This window comes from Gallus gallus, chromosome 1 (assembly GCF_016699485.2).
Source record: "Gallus gallus isolate bGalGal1 chromosome 1, bGalGal1.mat.broiler.GRCg7b, whole genome shotgun sequence".
Lineage (NCBI taxonomy): Eukaryota > Metazoa > Chordata > Aves > Galliformes > Phasianidae > Gallus > Gallus gallus.
Window position 1 is genome coordinate 105,224,226 of NC_052532.1, and position 21,249 is coordinate 105,245,474.

The following is a 21,249-nucleotide window of genomic DNA, read 5'->3' on the forward strand; positions in this document are numbered from 1 at the left end:
GCAGCTAAGTGGGCTAAGCATGCTGACTACATAGAAGGAAAACCATTAGAAGAAAACAGCTTTGATGGCAAGTGTGAGATGCATACAGGTCAGAGCACATAATGAGATAAACTTTAACTTGAAACTAATTCTTGAGCTTATTATACTGAAATGGCTTTGGAAAAATCACTTCACATGGACATATTACAGTCTCTAAGGTAGCACTTCTAACTACCACTAAGCCAAAGAGGTTATTTTCCTCTCTAATGCTTTCATGGATTAGAAAAACGTGTTCCAGTTAAGTCGTGCTACCCATGTGGAGGTTATATGTAATTAAATTCTATCGCTGAGATTACCAATTATTAGATTATACATCTATTTTTTAAAAAAGCAAGCATGTTTTTGCTTGCATGACAAGGGGTGGCATGAAGAAAAACAGCAGTATGTGCAAAGAATCGCTAAATAACTGATAAATAGGCTTAAGTTATTTAAACTGGCATCACAAGTAGCTTAAGCAGTATGTTTTGTATCATCTAAATTTCTAAATACCTGTAGTATATTTGTAAACATGGCAATCTAACATTTTGCTGAACAGCACATTCACATTCAAATTAACATAAACGAGGATTTAACAGCTGATTGCACAGTGTGAATGATAGTAACTAATTGTTAGAGAGAGAGAGTTGTAAAATGATGGTTCTAATGTGATCACGGAGAAGTGAGGTGCCTTACAGCAAGAACGGGGGAATTTTGGGGGGCTGTGGTCTCCGTCTGGAGAGACAAATGCCACCAAGGGTGATGGCAATGTGGGCGGAGGGGAACATCAGAGGAATGAGACTTGGAGAGCAGGAGTGAGCGCGAGGGGCAGCGTGAAGCCTTTCTCCAGCAGACCCCCACCTCCTTTATGGCAGGGATCAATGGGATCCCTGGCTATTGAATGCTACTCCTCCTGGAGGATGCAATTGTTGGGAGGCGTGGCTCATTTCAGGCATTTAATCTTTGCTGAATGGAGGCTGTGTTACCCATTTTGCTTGTGGGCCAGGGAGCGCAGGCAGCTGGTCAGTGGGAGGCAACAATGATGGTGAGTGGGAGCAAGGTCTGGGCTGCAGGCATCTGCATCCCTCCTGTGGGATGTTCAGTCCCGCACCCTGTCCTTGGCTTCCCCGTGGGTCTTGTCCTCATCTGGTAGTAGAGACCTGATGGACACGTCACCTCCAGGCACTGGTCTCCATAGGGCACTATCAACACCTTTGTACCCAACATGGGCACCCAAGAGGAGGATCATTTGGAGGGACCTGTGTTTACCTGGGAGCTCTGAATAACTCCTTGAAGAATCCCTCTTCTCTCCATGCCTTCCTCAGTACTCACCACAAACAGGTCTCATCACCGGGGTGAGAATTTAGCAGTAGGGCAACGCCAAAATTTCTGTCTGGTAGAAAGTCTCTCAGTTAGATTCAGGTTAAATTTATCCAAATAAAATCATAGAATCACTGAGCCATCTGAGTTGGAAGGGACCCTTAAAGGCCATCTGCTCCAAACCCCCCTGCAATGAACAGAGGAACCTACAGATCCATTGGGTGCTCAGAGCCCTGTCCACCCCGATCTTGAGCATCTCTACAGATAGAGCATCCACCACCTCCCTGGGTAACCTGTTCCAGTGCCCCACCAGCCTTACTGTAAAAACGTTTTCCTTATATCCAGCCTAAATTTCCCTTCTTTTAGTCCTCACTCAGGGCCACTAGGCGTGAGGGCTACTCCAAAAGTAATGTCTCTTATCATGTCAGCTCATGACATCAAGGTGAATGGTGGTGATATGGCAGTAGAGGCTGAACCTTCCTGCCAATATCCCATTACATTTTGTTGCTGTGTGACAGATGGTAGCAGTGGGGCAGTTTGACAAAATGACATCTGACAGGGACGTATGTGTAAAGAAAAGATGTGAAACTGAGTTCCTCTGTGCAGAAAAAATGGTATCCATTGATGTTCATCAACATTGCTGAATGTTTATGAAGACCAAGCAGTGAATGTGAGCACAGAGGGGGGTGGGTGGTGTGTTTCAGCAGTGCTGACAGCAACATGGAAGACAAGCCACATTCCAGACAGCCATCAACACAAAATGAAGAAAGTCTCAATCAAATCACCTGCACAAATCAGTGGATTATGACCAAGGAACTGTGTACAGAACTGAGTATCTGCTTCAGTGCATTGGAAATGGGGCTGGCAACATTAGAGTATCACAAAGTTTGTTCAAATTGGGTCCCATCATTGCTCATACAGGAACAGAAAGAACATCATATGCAAGTTTGTCAGGATCTATTGAACCAATACCATGTGATCCAGGAAACCGACACTTTAAGCCTCATTACTGGTGACAAGATGTGGTATCACCACTACAAGCTGAGGTTGAAACAGCAGTCCATGGAGCGACAACATGTGAACTCCCCATTGAAGAAAACATTCAAGATGCAGACCTCAGTGAGTACAGTGACGTGCACTGTCTTTTGAGATAGGAAAGGGATGATCCTTCTGGATTTCTGGGAACCCAGACAAACCATCAGCTTTAACAGCTACATCACAACAGTGACTAAGCTGAAGGCTCGAACTTCCAAAGTCAGCCCAGAGAAGAAGACAACCTTTCTCTTGCAGCATGATAACACCACGCACCATACCAATTTGAAGACCATGGAGCACATTGCTAATCTTGGTTGGGGTGCCCTATCATACCCACCATATAGTCCAGCTTTGGCGTCTTCTGACTTCTGTCTCTTTGGGCCAATGAAGAATCGACTGTATGGGCAACATTTTCCCAGCAACGATGTCATCACAGCAGCCATGAGACACTTGCTCACCTCCACTGCTGCAGAGTGTTCCACAGAGAAACCCTGATTTGCTTTCTCCCTGAACAACTCCAGCAAAAACCAGTAAACAATGCTCTCAAGTGAAGCTCAGCTGCACAGCGCAAGGGACAAGCGTTCAGCCACTGGGAACACCTTTGGTACTCTGTTTCCTTGAGCAACTCCTAATTTCTTGGCAGATCTGCAAAGGAGCTGCTGGAGGCAATCAATTTCCTGAACTCAGAAGCCTGGATGGCTGGAAACCGAAGAGCTGTTTGTGTCTGTGCTCCCCTTGGTGCCTCTGCCTTTGATGGTTTTATGCGATGTTATAGCTCAGCACCCCATCATAAGAGCCACTTGCCAGGCTGTCTCAGCAAGGGATAAAATTACTGAATATATTGCAGGTTGCTTTTTTTCTATGAAGAACTCCTTATAGCATAACCAACCTGGCTACTGCAATGGTGATTTTTGCTGGAAACATTGACTTTGGGAGATCTGCTGGGCAAAATAAAATAATTACCAAGGTCAAAAGCCGTAAGGAGATCTCCAGTTTCCAATAAAGACATTTTAACACATTTAAGATTTGGGCAAATGGGCAAAACGTTTTCCACAGAATTGAATCGTTGAGACAGGAGTTGGATTTGATGATCCTTGTGGGTCTCTTCCAATTTGGGATATTCTATGATTCTGTGAAATGTCTGAATCAAAGAAGTATCAGAGTTACTTAAGGAATTATTTATGGTATAAAAAAAAGAAAAGAACTTTAAAGAAGCCCTTGATGCTTCCTCTCCCAACACTGGGGTGTTAAACAGCCAGACACCCACAATAAGATCATTCTATCTGCCACGAGTGAAGGAGAGTGTCGCTGGGGTTAAGTGGCCACCCCATAACTCTTCCTGGCAGCGTGCGGGATGATCGGCCCTCAGTGGCTCACGAGACAGCTTGCTGCTGGTTGCCATCTGCAGCTGGCCTGGCTTCACGTGGAGTACTGGGGCCATGAGGTACAGCTGACACCACGCCGGTGGCCCTCGGTGGCAACAATGGCAGCACTCCAAAGTGAGGAGGGCGGCCCCAGCATGTTTAGCACCGCAGCCTCCTTGAAAATAATGAGAGCCGAGTTCTTTGTGGGCACAGGGCTCAATGGACGTAGTAAATCTTGTCACCTTTAACTTCTGTGTCCGGGAAGCCTGATGCTCTTTGCTCATTTGTCAGACCCTAAGCGTCTTGTCCAGAGAAGAGTATGGTAGTACCTTATCATAGCCCTGTGCTAAATCACTTTGTGCAGACTGCTATTTGGTATCCTCCTAATCTCCTCCCTGTATGTCTGTAATGTTTAGCCTTATTAAGGGCTTATGGCCTTATCTTAATTTTACCGCAAACCAGATGCATTTAATGATATTCATTTCTATTATTTTCCCAGCTGTACATTCTTTTGCTGGTTAATCTTTGCTACCATGTAGTTTGACAAGGGCTATGTGGATGCACGTAGACTTCTTGCTAACTCTTAAAGGAAAAAGAAGGCTGTGTTTTATAATTCCAGACTTCTGCAGAAGCACTACAGCTAGCTGACATCTCTACTAGCTGGGTGCAATTGTGGTGCTCCACCTGCAACACAGGCCATAGGGGAACATAGGTGGATAACAATATGTGGATCACAAAGGGCTTCATAGGATAGAATCATAGAATTGTTTGAGTCTGAAGGGACCTTTAGAGGTACTCTGGTCCAACTCCTTGGCAATGAAAAGAGACACCTACAGCTAGATCAGGTGTCCAGAGCCCCGTCCATCCTGTGTTAAGTCAAAGCCTAAATCAGAGCTTCAGTGATGATGTAGCAAATGGCAACAGGTGAAAAGGACTCCCAGTGAGTGAGAAGCAGCACCCTCTGATTTTTGAGGCTTTTATTTTGAGTCCCAGTGGGGAGTTCTGCAAGATGTGTTCTCCTTTCTGCTGATGCTGCCCACAGTCAGTTTCAGAATGACTCAAGTTCAATCTGAAGCCTGCCCTGCACTCCTGCTGCAGACTGAAGCCTAACAGGTCTGGTTAAGCATGTATAAGCTATTGTTTATTAAAAGGTTGTGCTTTGACCAATGGAGTGTATTTTCACATTAATGAAAAAGCCTAAGCAGTCACTAGATTTGTGATATGCTGCCTCAAAGAAATGGAATTTTATAGCTTTTTAGGGAAAACAAACAAACAAACAAACTCGTGTATATTTTATCTCCTTTTTTTTTTTTTTTTTTTTTTTTTTTGGTAGAATCAAACAGATGTGCTTTCTTCTGCTCTAATTTTCAGGAACTGTTCTGACAGAATATAGATTGTGAAGAAGAAATACTGCTCAAGGTTACTGTGATCTTTTAAATATGCAACTAAAAACGAGACTGGATAAGGAAATACCTCAAGGTGTGTTTCTAACTGGAGGTGCTGCCTTTCTTCTTCCCTCTCCAGGTAGAATGAGGAAAGAACAGTCATTTGCTTCTCTATCTCACCAGATTTAATATGCTTTGGGAAAAAAAAAACTTTGTCTTCCATACATTGTGATGTCACGAAGCGTATTTCAATTCCTGAGCTACACAGAATGTTCCTGCTACATCCCTCCTTCAGATTTAGACCCAAAGATAGTGAAGTTTGTCTATTCCTTCTTCCCAGGTACAGGAATTGAAAGGATAATTATCAACTATATCATTTGATTTGGGGAAAAAAGAGGGACTGAAAACACACTTGAACAAGAGTCCATATACTTTGTGACCCCCAACTGGTGGAAGGACAGGGCTCAAGGCCATCTGCCCCAGCTTCTCCCGACATCTGCTGCCCTAACTGGCCGACCTGAGGATCTGAGTGAGTAACTATTAATTATTGAAGGCAGCATTTTCAGTACTGGCTTCTTTAGTGAGGGTCAGCGCAATGTCCATTCAGTTGCAGACACGCTGCAAACTAAATGCATGACCCCAGTCAAAGTTCATTGTAGAGACACAGATCTGGGCCATGACCTCAGAAATAGCTCAGCCTGTTTTGCAAGGACGACAGGGCATAGAATTACTGACGAGAATAAAGTTACTGTCTTCAAAATGGGTGTCCATATAGATCAGCAACTGCTACCATTAAGAAGTGGAAAGATTTCTGAGGGTGACTGACATCATCTACCCAGCCTATAGATTTTCTTGAGTGAGCCTTTCACCTGAAGTGAGCATTGGGTCATCTTCCTTTCAGTATCTAAAAGGGGTCTGTAAGAAAGAAGGGGACAGGCTCCTTAGCAGGGTCTGTTGGGATAGAACAAGGGGAAATGGCTTCAAAATAAAAGAGGGGACATTTAGATTGGATACAAGGAAGAAGTTATTTATGATAAGGGTGGTGAGGCAGTGGCACAGGTTGCCCAGAGAGGCGGTGGATGCAACGTCCCTGCAGACACTCGAGGTCAGGCTGGACGGGGCTCTGAGCACCTGATGGAGCTGTGGGTGTCCCTGCTCACTGCAGGGGAGTTGGACCAGATGTCCTTTAAGGGTCCCTTCCAACTCAAACAATTCTATGATGCTATGATCTCATCAAGAGTGCCAACCATGGGACAGCAGCATCCCGCATCCCCAGGGGGGCAGCAAGACACTGGGGAGAGCCACAGCGCTGACATCGCTGCCCCTGAGGTAGAACAGAGGCTGCCTGTGGTTTTTGTTAAATCATTTCCCAGCTCAGGTAAGCAAACTGCAAACTCGTGCCTGGACGTGGAGTGTCAGAGGACACAGAAAGAGGGCAGTGAGGGCACTGCCATTCCCGTGCACTTTTTGCCTGCTGGGTGCAGCACGCTACCAAGAAGATAACCAGGCACTGAAGCAAACACAAATTGACATATCCACATGCTCACTGCAGCATTACTCTTAGAAAGCCCTCAGATCAGGAAAACCGGAAACATTCTTCTGAGAACCCTGGAAAAAATGGAAAAACCCTTCTGAGAGTGCAGCACTTCTTGCTCCTCCCTTGTGCTGGTTTTGGCTTTAACTAACTATACCAAAAACTGTGTTTTCTAAAAGTGTTTAAATTTACTTTTTGTTGTTGTTGCTTTGTTTTGCCTTTTTAAATTATTTTTATTTTTATTTTATTTTGGTGGGTCTTACAGAAGGAGTGTGCAGGCTCACTACAAGTGTCTGACATGTTTCAACCATAACAGAGACCTCATGGGTCTCTTGGGAAAAAAGCCTCCCCTTGGGCTCCACAGAAATTCTGCGCACTGAGTGCAAAGAAACATGAGCACTGATCCTTTAGGATGCACAGCAGCCCATAAACCTGTTGAGCCTCAGGAACAGAAGTACACAGGGGAGTGCCCAGTGGAAAAAGAGCAGGGTGATCATTATATCCATGGCAACAAGGACATTTAATTAATGAAAAGACAAGCCAAAAGACTGGCTGTGCCTCTCGGGACAAAAAGGGACAGCAGAGCACAGATAGCAGCTGGGTTGGGAAAGCCCTGACCATCTCATTCTCCCACCGAAGGGGACTGGGGCAGCGTGGGGCAGAGGGCACAAAGGTGGAACCTCCAAGAAGTGACCTGAGACTGCAGCAGGGTAGGTGCAGTGCTACCAACAGCAGGGGAAGCCAGGTGAGGAGACGTGGTACAGAAATGATGTAGGGGAAGGTTCTGCCCCCAGCAGAAACCTTCCTAGCCTGGAAAATTAGTCTGTGATCAATAATTTCCTTTTTTCAATTTTAAGACATTATTGTTATTTTGAAAAATCAAGATTTACTTCCTGTTTTAGGCTAATTGGTGCTTTCACATTTCTGGTTTTTGTCTATAAGAAAACCACACAGCTCCTTCATTCATTGCTGTTACTTTTCCCAGCTACGCCTCAAACTGACAGGATAACATCAACAATTTTCACGTATTCCTGGTTGGTAAATGCCAAGAATAAAAATAGTACATAGGTTAGGAAAGAAACAGAAGCTAGTAGAGAAATCTACACAATCCACATGCTGCCTGTAATAGTATGTCCTGCTGCAAAGCACAGTGCTGCCCCTGCTGTAAGACTGGTTGAGAAACCTGCACAAAACCAGTTGGTTTCTGTCAGTCTTGGGTTTGCATCAGACTGGTATAACAAGTGGTTGCAAGTGCACAGTATGCATGTACACGAAAGCCCTAGGCCCTTATAAGACATATCTTGGTCTTTGGTTTTACAAGAGATTGTGAATTTGCAACCTGAAGCTCTTGTTAACAGTCTGAATCATGCATCTGGTATGATAATATATCTAAATCGATAAATATCTATAGTGACAAAATCAATCAAGTTGATTTTGCTGCTGTTTTTCTTCTAGAGGGAAAATCTCAGTAATGCTGGATTTGGCCCTTTGGAAACTTAAATGGGCATGGTGGTGTTGAGTTGATGGTTGGACTAGATGATCTTAGTGGTCTTTTTCAACCTTAACGTGTCTGTGATTCTAAACATGCCTCTCATTTCTTGTCAGATTCTGAACTACCTGTCACTGCTGTTTGTATAAAAATGCTTTGATTTTGAGTTACAGCAAATATACTATAAATATCGGCAGATCAGCAGGAAACAATATGGAACAACTTGATCAACCCAACATTTCATTTCCAAAGTTTAATGATATTTTATTTTCATTTTTTAAGACGCATCAAAATCAACACTTTTCCAGATTCTTCCACTTAGAATCACGGAGTCATTAAGATTGGAAAAGACCTCTAAGATCACCCAGTCTAACCACCAGTCCACCCCCACCATGCCCACTGACCACGTCCCTCAGTGCCACATCTACGTGGCTCTTGAACACCTCTACCACCTCCCTGGGAGAAACACTGATTTCCTTACAAAAATAATACAACCTTGGGGTGGCATATGAGCCTCCTCTGAAACATCCAGGATAGACGGAGCAAGACTCAAGACACAAGCATGCCCAAAGCAGTGGTTGGAGTTTAAGGCCTACTCCCCACATCACTACACCACATGGTTTGTATCACCCTATGACATCCTGTAGAACCCCAAAGTCCATATCTCTGTGAAGTTACTTAGACAAACCACGTTGTCACTCTTTGAAGAAACATGGGCTGAGCATACAGCTCCGCAGGGTGGTGAGGATACAAAAGCAGAAGCAAATATGGCTTTTAGCAGGAAGATGGACTTGATGATTTCCAGAAGTCCCTTTCAGACCCTATGGTTCTATGATTCACCTACTCTCTATTCCCACAGCTTATCATACATGGATTTTGTTTGCTTGCTTGCTTTCTAAAGTATGGCATGAACTTCACTGGCTTTCTGTGACTTTTTAATGTATAAAATATTCATTTGAGATTTCGTTTCTATTTAAATATTGGCAAATAATTTCATCCAGTTCAACTCTATTTATCTGAATATAAAATACTTGATGAAAACTGTGTTTCTCCTATCACCAATACCATGATCCCCCTGCTTTATGAAACTTACCAACTGCAATACCTGCAACAACCTATCTGCTCTTTTCTGTGTCCCTAGGTAGGAAAGAAGGAGTATTATATCACCATCTCCTGTAAGCTCTGGAACATTTGATTTTTGAAAGCAACCAGGATTTTATTTCACTGACCATGACCCAGACAAAGTTAATTCTGAGTATGTGACTTGCCTCCTGCCTTATCATAGAATCTTAGAATCATAGAGTCATAGAGTCATAGAAGGGTTTGGGTTGGAAGGGGCCTCAAAGCCCATCCAACCCCAACTGGTGGGCAGAGCTGCCCCCCACCAGCTCAGGCTGCCCAGGGCCCCATCCAACCTGGCCTTGAGCACCTCTAGGGATGGGGCACCACAGCTTCTTGGGGGAGCTGTGACGCGCCTCACTGCCCTTGTGAAGGCCTGCTTAGGCACTTGCTCTCTTTGTGAGACCTGGGTCTGGAGTTTTGCAGGGTCCTCTCCATCATGTTGAATATTTACGGACAGCAGTGTCAGGGAGGAAAAGCTAGAATCTGGAAAACAGAAGAGTGTGGGATAGCATATGACTCAAGCTCAGGTTTGCAAGCTGCTAAAACAGCTCTCCTTTAGCAACCATGCCTGCTAGTGGTCAGAAGTAGTTTGGCTTTATGATGGGAATTCTGAGGAAGTGCTCACCCTTCTGCTGGTTCTAGCTGACAGCTCCATCTTATTCCAAGCTGCAGATACCTAGCAGTTTATACATGCCTTTTTTTTTTTTTTTTTCCCCTCGTAAACAAGGCCTGGAACTGTTTTCCTCCCTGAGGCACAGGTTCATTTATTTCCCTCATTCCCCTTAAATTTTCCACCATCATCTTTTCATCTGTTCTCTTCCACAGGGGTACAGGTCTGTGATTTCATCCTATAGAACGTCCCACCAAAGTCTCTGTCCTTGAACTGTGCATGGCCTGTCAAAGTCCACTTGTAGTAAGCTGCCATGGTTTTGGGGCACAGGCTCTGGGTTCCCTCTCATTCAAGTGCAAATTGAAGAGTATGGTGGTGAATTTATAAATACACTCTTTTATCTTTTCATAAATAGTATTCGACATGCATATTTTCAATGATAGTAGAGCTAAGTAGCTTTTTGTCCAATTAAAAATTGAACAGGAATAGATGTAAAACATTCTGTACCTTCTCCCTTGCTTCAGTGCTCTGCCTTTAATTTTCAAGAACAAAAGGATACATCTCTGCAGCCTTGCCCTACACTTACCTGAGCCAATTTGCCATCGTTACCCATAACCCATGCTGCCACAAAGTTTGGGTTCCTTGCTTTCTCAATTTCTTTTAATGAGGAATGTATGCTTTGACAAACAAATAACATTCATCAGAAATGCTGGCTAGTTTAAAATTACCTTCTTGCGAGGTTTTTAAATTTAAAAATTCAGAAAAAAATAAAATCAGTTCTATTAGAAATCCTTGGAAGAGAGAGGATGGGACCAACCAGTAAAGGAAAAATTCACTGATTCCATTACAACTAAACCAGTAAGTGTAAGAGGTAGAGCAAAGACCTGCAACACAACAACTTGGGTTTCTGTTCTCAGCCTGGGTCCATTTGGCTTCTTGGTCTCAAAATTGTCCTGTTGCTTTCCCAAGAGAGTCATGAACTTGGCCTTTAGCTGCAGACTTGTGTCATCTCTTACAGACGCTATGTAGGCCTCAACAGGACTGCTGAAACCCATGCTGAAGAAGTGAGTGTTGGTGGGATAACCCAACCCTTCTTTTTCAGAGCTAAGTTTTTTCCAATGTCATGAAAATGCCTTCTGATAGCTAGCTCACATATGGTTTTTCAAGTAAAAACCAAACCATTACATAACATTACAGTCAAAAACGCCACACGTGATCACAGAGGGCCATGCTCCTCTACACACACACACAAAAAAAATGAATGCGCCTTTCTAACTCAATAACACACCATAGTCCTAAGTGATCATAAATTCCATCTAAGTGAGGAGAACAAAGATGCTTGGTGATATTAATGTTCCCTCCGGTCTCACAGAAAACCAAAGCAAGTCTTTCTGGCTCCTAGAAAACATCTCTGATATTTTCTAAAGGAACTATGCCAACAAGCCTGTGTGCCACAAAGGTACACACCCAAAATAGTGAATGCAGTAGAAGCCTTTTAAGTCCAGTGTGATCTGGCTTCTTCTCACAGAGTGCTGTGGCATGAACTCAAAGCCAAGGGAGTACCTAAATGACACATCAGTAATTTCCCTTCCTCAGCTTGTCTCCTCTGTGGCACCACGAAGTGACAGGTGGTTCTCCAAGGAGGAAGACCACAGAAGGAAGATCACAGGCCAGTTCAAGCTCTGAGAACCCAGTGTACTCTCTGAGTTAAAATTGACAATCAGAGCACAACCAGACTCAAAACACCGGTGGATGTGTTTCTGGAGGTAAGCAAACCTCTGTGTTTTATACTTTATTTTCTGCACTGATTTTGCAGGAACCCACACACAAAATCTGATGTGGCCATGGCAAAAAGCACAGACCACATTAGCAACATTCACATGTGAGCAGAAAGAGAACAGCTCTCTTTGCCAAAGGCAGATGGAAAATAGCTGGTCTGGTTGATGCTGTTGATTTAAGTGACCTGGGATTCTGACCAACTTCCAGAAAGCAAACTTTGTTTGACCAAAACGACCTTCTTTCCATAAGATGAGAAATATCATTGCCATCAGCTGCTCTCCTACACCACTTTAGGGCAGTTTCATTGAAGCTGAGCACTCGCCAGTTCCCTCTTGTGCACACTCCCTGCATCTCCCTCAAACAACAAGGAACTCTCAGAGATACTTGCCTTGGCTCAGCTAGAAGTTACAGCTTTCAGCAGAAGCTGATGGATGAAATTGCATCAAAATTTGCTTTCAGGGGACCATGCCATGTAATCACAACGGTCCCTTAATCTTACAGTCTCTTGTGGTCCATAGTTTGGGTAATTGGAACTCTAGCCACACACTGGTCCATTAAAACTGGAGAGATCTGGGTAGCTGGTTTTCAATTAGATGCACAAAAGAAAGTCAGTCAAAAACTTCTTAAAAAGAGTGGTGAGGCACTGCTCAGGCAGGTGATGGAGTCACCGTCCCTGGAGGTGTCTGTCCAAGAGCCGTGTGGATGTGGCACTGAGGGATGTGGTCAGTGGGCATGGTGGGGGTGGGCTGATCCTTGGACTAGGTAATCTTAGAGGTCTTTTCCAATCTTACTGATCCTATGACTCTATGATTCTCTCAAGCCCCATCCCACCTAGCTCTACCGTATTGCCGGGTGTGTGGCTATTTCTTCCTATTAAGCTCACACAGAACTAGCTGGTAGACATGACACTACTGTGGTGGGGTCAAAGTGGTTCACAGTAAATAGGCTGGCTTGTGTGCCGCTCAGCACTGGTGGTGAGGCTTCCCGTGTCCCATACAGTCTGTCTTCCTCCTTTCTGTACTCTGACTCATTCACAGGTGCCAATGAACATAGTGCTTGGCACTGTGGGATTAAACCCCATGGTCTGCGATGAGTTTGGTTTTTTTCTGGGGCTGGATTTCAATGCTCCTTGGGCTGTTGGCAAATATTGGTTGGACCTGTACAAGGGTCTGATAAGACCATCCTGGCTCCAGCCTGTTCTGCATGGAAGGAAAAGAAAGCCACCCAAAAACACAGCCCGGCGTCTGGTTGTGCAGTATGCATATGAGGTGGATTTACTGTGGTGCTGGACTTAAAGCCGCCCCATCTGGATCTGTTATCTGCTCCGTAACCCGAGTTTTCTTGTGACAGAAGGTCTGCTTCTCCTCTGCTGGAGACAAACACAACCAACAACAACAACAAAAAACAACCAAATCAAAACAAGTGGTTTTATTAAGCTTGCATGTACTTAAGCCATTTCTTTGAACCTTTACAATTCAGCACAGTGTTCACTGGCTATGAATGTCTTCATCTGGATTTAAAAGGTGGGAACAATGTCATGCACTTAAATCCCTTAACTGGAAATTTCTTGCCTTTCATTTGTTTAGCCACAGTAGAGAAAAGACTAGTCACAAAACTTTTCTCTGTGCTTAAGAAGATTTCTCCTTTGAAGCAGCACCAACAATAATACTGTAATAGAAGTAAAGCCTGCTCTTCTTACACCAAGCATATTTTCTTCTGAAGAAACGTGCTGCAATTGCAGTGACAAAGTAGGGCTGGCTAAGCAGGGCCGCTTCCCCCTGCTACTTTGTGTTGAACTTTTACAAGCAAGCCATAAATACATAGATACCAAAGAGTTAATTTGCGTTTTTAAACCTCCTTCCCAATATCCTCTCTCATTCCTGCATAAAATCCCCATGTCCAGACATCAAATCAGTAAACCCTGTTGCCTGTCAGAGAATACAATGTCAGGCCATTAGTATGTTAATAAGTCCGGAGGGTGACAGGTGGCCTAGTAGACAGCTCAATTAAGCTGCTCATTAAACACACGCTAACGAACAGCCAAGGCAGGGCCTGAACAGCACCATTCTGTAATGACATGATGTCAGAGCGAACAAATGAGGAAAAATAACAAAAACATTACAGCAGTGACAGACGCCACTAATAGGGACCCCTTGCACTACATCAGCCCTCAAATCAATGAGCAACAGGGATCAAAAAACTCGACCCAACATTCTCAGGGGACTGAATGCAGCAAGATTTTTTTGGTCAGTTTTTTTTTTTTCTCTCTCTGTTTGGTTTGTTGTTGTTGTTTTGTTGTGTTGTTGTTGTTTTTTTTTATTTTCCCCCTCAACTAAAATTATCACAGAATATCACAAATTCATAATGGGGGAGGTGGGGGGGGGGGGAAGGGAATACAGGGACAGAATTTGTATCCCGTAAGACGTAACCACAAAACGTGAAAACTGTGGAAGGCAAGGTCTGAATGAAAATCATTATTTAATGGGATCATCATTTAAATTTGATGGGCAGTTTTTCTTTATCTTGACTTTCCCCCCCCCCCGTTTTTCTGAAGCCCACGGGTTCCAATGATGTCTGTACCTGTTCTGCCTCCTCGCTCGGCATAGGTCACCCTCCCGGTTAGAGAGCACAGAGACAACTTGTAACGTGCAGATTTGCAGCTATTATTTTTAAAAAGGGGCCTTCTGGCAGAAAAAATCCCATCATTTTCAAGTAAGGAGCTTTCTGGATAATACATTCAAGCATCCGACTGGTGCTGGAGCGACATTCGAGTCCCGCGCTGCTAAACTAATAGGCTGGTGGGCCATTATAAGGTCGCGACCTTGGCTCTTATCCTTGCTGCAGAGCTGTGTTAAGTTAACAACTGATACCTTCAAGACCTAACTCCAGAGTTGTGCTAATAACTGCCATAATCAAGTCCGACTGCGCAGTGAACCTGCAGTGGTGACTTTGGGGAAAAAGATCTGATCGCTTAGTGGCTAGCGGTAGGCAGGTGTGAAGGCAGCTGCAGCAGCGAGCAGGCTTGCAATCACAGAGTCATAGAATCAAAGAATCAGAGAATCACAGAAGGGTTTGGGTTGGAAGGGGCCTCAAAGTCCACCCAGCTCCAACCTGCTGCAGTGGGCAGGGCTGCCCACCACCAGCTCAGGCTGCCCAGGGCCCCATCAAACCCTTCTGTCATGTCTGGGGAGTCCCTTTAATCTCGAGGTAGGCCAAATCCAAGTCAATCACGAAGTAACAGGATATGGGGTAATGCTGTGCCACCTGTGCCTTGCAAAGCACCATTTACCCACCCATGCAAAACGGGCTGTCTTTCTGTACCATACCACGATTGATTTTTCCAGCCCCTTTTTGGCCTCCCGCAGATAAGGTGCCGAGTGATAGGAAATGAGAAGTGAAGGATGCAAGGCCAGTGGGTGTTTCTGGGCTGAATCCAGCTGTGCCACATGGAGTGATGCGAGGCAGACATCAGATGTCAGATTAGCACTGAGTAACAATGCAGCCCGACTTGCCCCAATATGGTTACGAAAAATGAACACAGCAGAGGGCTGGCTCATTCTCACTGTTTGTGCTGCTTCTCCAAGGTTTACACGCGTCCTGTTGCGATGTCCTCTGAGGCTGGATCATTTTAACTACTCTGGCAGTGTTAAATTGGGATGAAAACCATGCGTGGATTGCTTCTATCAGCCCTGTGGCTGCATTCATCGCTGGATTAAATGCACACAGCTCCAGCTCCACCAGCACAGGCAGAGAGGTGATGGGAAGAGCCAGACGAGCAGCTCTCTTCTGCGTCTCACAAAACACCAAGTTCCCCAGAAGTTAAGGGAGCTGCATCCCTTCTTCCCCAGGAGGAGCACTTCAGCACTTGTAACTACTTCTAGGAAAAATCCACCCATTTCACACTGCCCGTCACATCCTTCTTGCATACACAAAGTGCTGACTAAATCACTGCAAGTTCTGTTACTTCATCTCTAAAGTGCAGAGGTACTTCGATTTGCTATCTGCTGGTGTCACTGACTCTGCTCTGTTTGTGTGTGTCTTCTCCCAGTTTTCTATTAGTTATATCTCAGTTCAGGATGGGGCAAGAAGCATCTTCCTGAAGAAGGCAACTGAAGTTTCTGTTGCCACCAATCTGGAAGTACAAAAATCTGTGTTTGGTGTCAAAACGAGCATTTCTTGCACCTAGAAGGCTTCACGAAGTTGTAAATTGAGGTGTATTAAGCCACATGAACTTGATTGAAAGTGCAGAAGCACACAGTGAGCACTGCAGCCATGCTTGGAAAGTAGAGAACCAGGGGGCTGCTAGCCCTCCGTGATGATGCATGATTAACTTGTGCAAGCTTGGTGCCCATCACCCCTCTTGTAAGTGGGAATAGGACTGGAAGGAGTGACCTTGTGGGTGCAGGGAAGGAGGCAGGTACATAAAGCAGCTAGGATTAAAATCTAAATAAAGATGACAGGATGAGAGGTAATGACCTTAAGTTGCACCAGGGGAGGTTCAGGTTGGGTGTTAAGAACAATTTCTTCTCAGCAAGAGCAGTGAGGCAGTGGCACAGGCTGCCCAGGGAAGTGGTAGAGTCCCCATCCCTGAAGGTGTTGAAGAGCCGTGTGGATGTGGCACTGAGGGACGTGGGCAGTGGACGTGGTGGGGGTGGGCTGATGGTTGGATTAGGTGATCCTAGTGGTCTTTTTCAATCTTAATGATTCTGTGCTTCTTTGATGACATGTGATTGTGATTCATCACAAGTGCTTTATGGAAAACATCAGAACATCAGGATGCATGATATTGAGTAAATGACTCACAAATTTTGGAGGATCTGAACTCTCTGAAATCACTGCTTGACAAGCATTGCTCCTGTGGGCTCCACTGATTTGGACACTGTCCCCATACTGATCCTACACTATTTCATTTAAGACAGAGAACAACTGGATGGCAAGTGAAAGAAAGAACTGCCTCTGCATTGTGCAATTTACCATACACTGTTGGACAGACCATTTGCTAAATGATGATTCTTAGAGGTATTTCTAGAAAGGCTTGTAACAGCTAGGAGCAGAAGGGCCTGAAAGGAGCCTGAAAGAGGCTCCCTGAGCCATGCACTGAGAAAGGAAAGGAGAACGGGAAGCCCCTCACAACAGCAGTGCTAAGGATGAAGGAAGGCTAAACAGAAGAGAGATATCTGGGGACATGCTTATGTTTCTCCCCGGCAAATCTACTCCAACAAACTGTTCAGTAGTCCCACTCCACCTGAAGATGAAAAAGCACCACATGCATTGCAAACTGTTCCTGTGAGGCAGGGTAATGTCAGCATGGAAAGAAACCTAAAGCTGAGAAATCCGCGGTATGAGTAGGCTTGACACATGCCCAAGAGCCTTCGTAGTCAACATCAATTTCACTGTCTCTGGGAGCAGCTTTGGGTGCCCAGTTTCTTATCACAGTTTGGTGGATAGCCCTATATCTTATTTACTATTTGCAAATAATTATTTGTGTCCTCATGGGCTTTCCCATGAGCACAGCAGTATCAGAGAGCCCTACAAGTACTTGTCTCCACCACTTCTGTGTGAAGGAGGAAAGAAAATACCCCTGGGCTGAACTGAGACACAGGATCACAGCCACATTTAGTAACTAACCTGAAGCCTTTGTCATTTTGTAGTATTCCAGAATCGCCCTGTACTTCATTAGACAAAAGCATCCCCCCTGCTGAGACCAACAGCAGCTGAGACACTCTGCATCTCTGAACATCATCACGCTTCTTGTTGAGAAAAGGTCTGTCACTCCCACCTTTCCTTTGCCCCTCCCTCCATCCTTTCCCCATACCCAGCCTCTTCCAGACCCCTGCCTTCCTGTCCTGGTATTGGCCCCACCACTGTCTCCTGCCCTAATCTATGTCCAGCGTTCCACTCCTGGTTACGGTGCAGAGGGCTCCCTGATCTGGACCCAGGGTCTCACATCTCTGGCTCCAAGACCAATTTTTCTCCCCCCTCTTTACTTATTTCCAAATCCCCACCCCAATTGCCTTGTCCAGTTACTCTCCTTTCTCACCTCAGGGTGGGTTAATGCTCACCCCCTCTGCATTAGACCAGGCAGATCTTTTTGCATCAGTCATTGGTAATGGAGGAGAAAATGTTCTCCTGCAGTTTGAACCCATGTCAGAGACTCCCCTATCAGCCACAGAGAACTGGAACTGGAGATTTTTCTCTGCAGATGTACTAAAAATCATATTTGCCTCTGGAGTGTACCCAAAACCAACAGTGTTTGCATGGAATTAAGTTGGTAAAACTGACGAGAGCTCTGCTGAGCATGTACAAAACTCTCATTATTACAATTTTATGATAATTTCTCCAGATTTGGCTGCATTTTCAAAAAAGCAGTACAACACAAACCCCCAGCAAACAGCCATTTTGCCAAACTCACATCATTCTGATTTCCTTCTGAAAAGCGCTCCACCTCTGTATTTAGGAAATGTCAAAAAGCAATGTTTGCACATAAAAATTTCTGGTTTATTTTGCTTCTCCCCGAGTTATGTTTCTGTAAACGTCCCAGCCACTTGGTCTGCTGTTTTCTAAACATCCAGCTTGAACAGAAGTCTGTGCAAAAAGTACTTGGTCAAGCATTTTGAGATCAAAGTGATGCATCATAAACCATAGGATTTAGTTTGTGTTGAGCTCTCAAGGTATCAATGCAGCATTTCCACTGAAAGAACAATTCTTGCTTGTTTGTTTACATCTACGTGTGAGCTTGAATTCAAGCCAATTGAATACTATATATTTTCACAAGTATTGCTTTTGGGGCAAGAGAGTCTTTGTCTTGTGAGAGCAGAGTTTTGTTAGCCCAGACCTACCATAACCAAAGCCTTTCTGGAGGGCTTGGAGGGGCTTGTCCCCATGGAGGACCATCATTTCAGGCTGTATGGTAAGACCCGACAATTTAGATAATATATATATAGATAATTCATGTCCCGAGTCACAGTCTTGCCACAGTTCTCACTCTACTACAGATACTACCCTCAGTCTCAGGGCTACTGCCATTGGAGGTGGGTGGCCCTTTCCCGTTGTGCCTATGTGTGTGACTCTGGGTTGGGAAAAACACTGAACTCCTCACTCCATCACACACCTCCTGGCTGCAGTACCTCCTAGCTCATGAGGGCCAGGAGGGAAGAGCCTGAGCATGGTGAGGAGAGGTAATGGCCTACCTTCTCTCACAGACAGAAGCTTTCCATAACACAGGCATGATGTAAAAAAAGTATGTGAGTGCATTGTAGGATCTCAAATAGGACACAAGGTCTATTTCACAGCTCCTTCACCTGAAGGTGCACAGCTGAAGTTGTCTTTTAGAGTGTGAGTATTTAAGTGGGGACAGAGGCTAACCTGAAGGGAAGACCCATGGGAGCACACACACTCCCGCTGCTTCATCCCATTTAGTGGCACTTCCACGAACAATTCTTGCACCACAGTGACTCTCTGGTACGTAAAGCCAGTCTGTATGGGTCAAGTTCACTCTCTTTCTCAGATATAATACTGAAAATGGGCATGGAATAAGATTATTTATTTTTGCACAAACCTTTTCTTTTTGCCCAAACCATTTCTTTTTTGCTCAGACTAGGTCCTAGATGTGAGGTTATGTCTCCCACACCTAAAGGCTCATCCCATGCCTCCAGGCTCAAAGCAGCCCAGTGCCAATGCTTGGTTCCTCCTCTCCTTGCAAATGGTACCGATGGGCTCCCTCATGCCCTAACCTGGCAAGAGCTCTGCTTATCTTCTCCCAGATGAAAAATGAACGTTTTTCACCTGTCACCAACACTCTGCAACCATGCAAGGGGGAAAAGTCCCTAACCCCCAAAGAGGAAGAGGGTATTCGGCTGACACAGAGGTCCTTGCTTTCTGCCAGCTAGGAGCATTATACTCAGTATAGATGCTTTCCTCTTTTTGCTTTGTGTTTTAGGAAAATGCTACTGGGTAGTAAATACAGTAAAACTGAGTTCAGGTGTAGCACTGGGACTTTCGGTTGCCTAGACTGGTTCTGTGAGCCTATCTTTGCTTGTCCCAGGGAGTGTTCATCTGTCAGACAGAGGCACTAACACAGATGTAACAGCTCCATTTTGGGGTACTTTGTGTAGGCTCGAAAGATGACACATGTCAAGTTTTTGAGACCTGCTGGGAATTGTCTGCCTGCTAAAATTTAATAAGCAAGCCAAGGTTTTAAATCCTACTGCTGCATAATGCCTAAATTTCTTCTTTTCACTAAAGCCTGGAATATCAATATAATCTTGAATGTCTCCACCTCACTGAGAATAACAGTAAGTTTGGGGTCATAGAAGGTCTGAGAAACACAGAATGGAATCATAGAATCATTAATGCTGGAACAGACCTCTAAGACCATCTAGTCCAACCATACACCCACTGACAATATTGCCCACTAGACTGTGTCCCTAAAATTCTCTAAAAAAAGTGAAATACACACTTTGCACTTCAAGCTGAGCTTTGAAATTGATTCTCCGTGCTTGAAATCGTGTGAAAATATGATCAGGAAAATGGAATGGTTCTGGAGAGAGAGTATTGGACCCTGTCTGGTTCCTTGTTTTCCCTGAGCCTGCTGTCCAGGGGCCATGTCATGGGGAGACCATGGCCTGCTACAGAGAGGAAGTTGCCTTTCACCTGTGTCCTGCCTGAACTGAGTGGTGAAGTGGTGAGTACATGGGGAACGCGGCCAGCAGTCTGTCTCTCTTCTGCTGGACTCTGTGTCTTCCTGGACGGACACCAATAGACATTACGTGATATTGAGATGCATCAGATTTCCCAAATACACCTGCAAGACTTTGAAAATTAATTCCAGAATCAGAAGAAACACAATTTAAACACTAGCAGGAGCCCGGTCTGGATGTCCTGCACTTTAGCTGGAAAGCCAGAGGGCTCCAGGAGCGACCCAGTGCCCCACTTACCTCGACAGAGCATCCTTTCGGGGCCGGTCGGCCGTTCCCTTGGAAGAGGAAGAGGACCAGAAGTAAGTGTGGGATAATAGCCCGCAGGCACACAGCCCTCCCCTCTGAGGTTCAAGTTATTGCGCCTCTGCATGTGAGTTTGTTTTTTGATTTGCCACGGTCCAGCCCTGTATTTAGCAGAGAAAGACACTGCCGAAGTTCTGACACCGATAACAGCCCTAAATACACACGTGCACAAAGCCCAGGGCACGTCTGTTTTGTCCCCGCACACAAATTATGATCCACGCATTGTGCTCGCACCGTTTTTTTGTTTGGTTGGTGGTGAAGCTGTGATTTCTTCCGAGGTGGTAATGTGCCACTACATCAATCCCCTTCCTTCCAAATAATTTAAAAAATGCACTAAAAAGAGAGAGCAGGATTTAAAGAAGATTTAAACAGTTGCAAAATGCAATGCAGCTCCTCTTTGCGGAGGAAAGCAGGGCTGTAAAATCAGCTCAGCCTGGACAGCACAGGGTGGGTCTCACCAAGATGCTAGCACTGGTTTGAGGAGAGAAACTTTAGCAGGATGTTGGAATTTAAATTTAAACAAGAGCTCTGTGGACTTTTGCCTGAGCACTGCCAATCCTCACCTGAGCAGAACTCCCCTGGCTGCGGTGGAAG

The 21,249-nt window shown here is 44.9% G+C and overlaps 1 long non-coding RNA gene across 2 annotated transcripts; it reads left to right on the top strand.

Moving 5' to 3' along the window:
* The first annotated feature begins 4,503 nt into the window (after positions 1 to 4,503).
* LOC121109090 lies at positions 4,504 to 18,165 on the top strand. Of its 2 annotated transcripts, none has more exons than XR_005843951.1 (5): positions 4,504 to 4,847; positions 5,106 to 5,213; positions 5,460 to 5,648; positions 11,471 to 11,640; positions 17,305 to 18,165. It is a non-coding gene; the product is annotated as an uncharacterized LOC121109090 (long non-coding RNA). The 2 variants fall into 2 exon arrangements; XR_005843940.1 differs by lacking the exon at positions 17,305 to 18,165 and adding an exon at positions 15,238 to 16,195.
* The last annotated feature ends 3,084 nt before the right edge of the window (positions 18,166 to 21,249 follow it).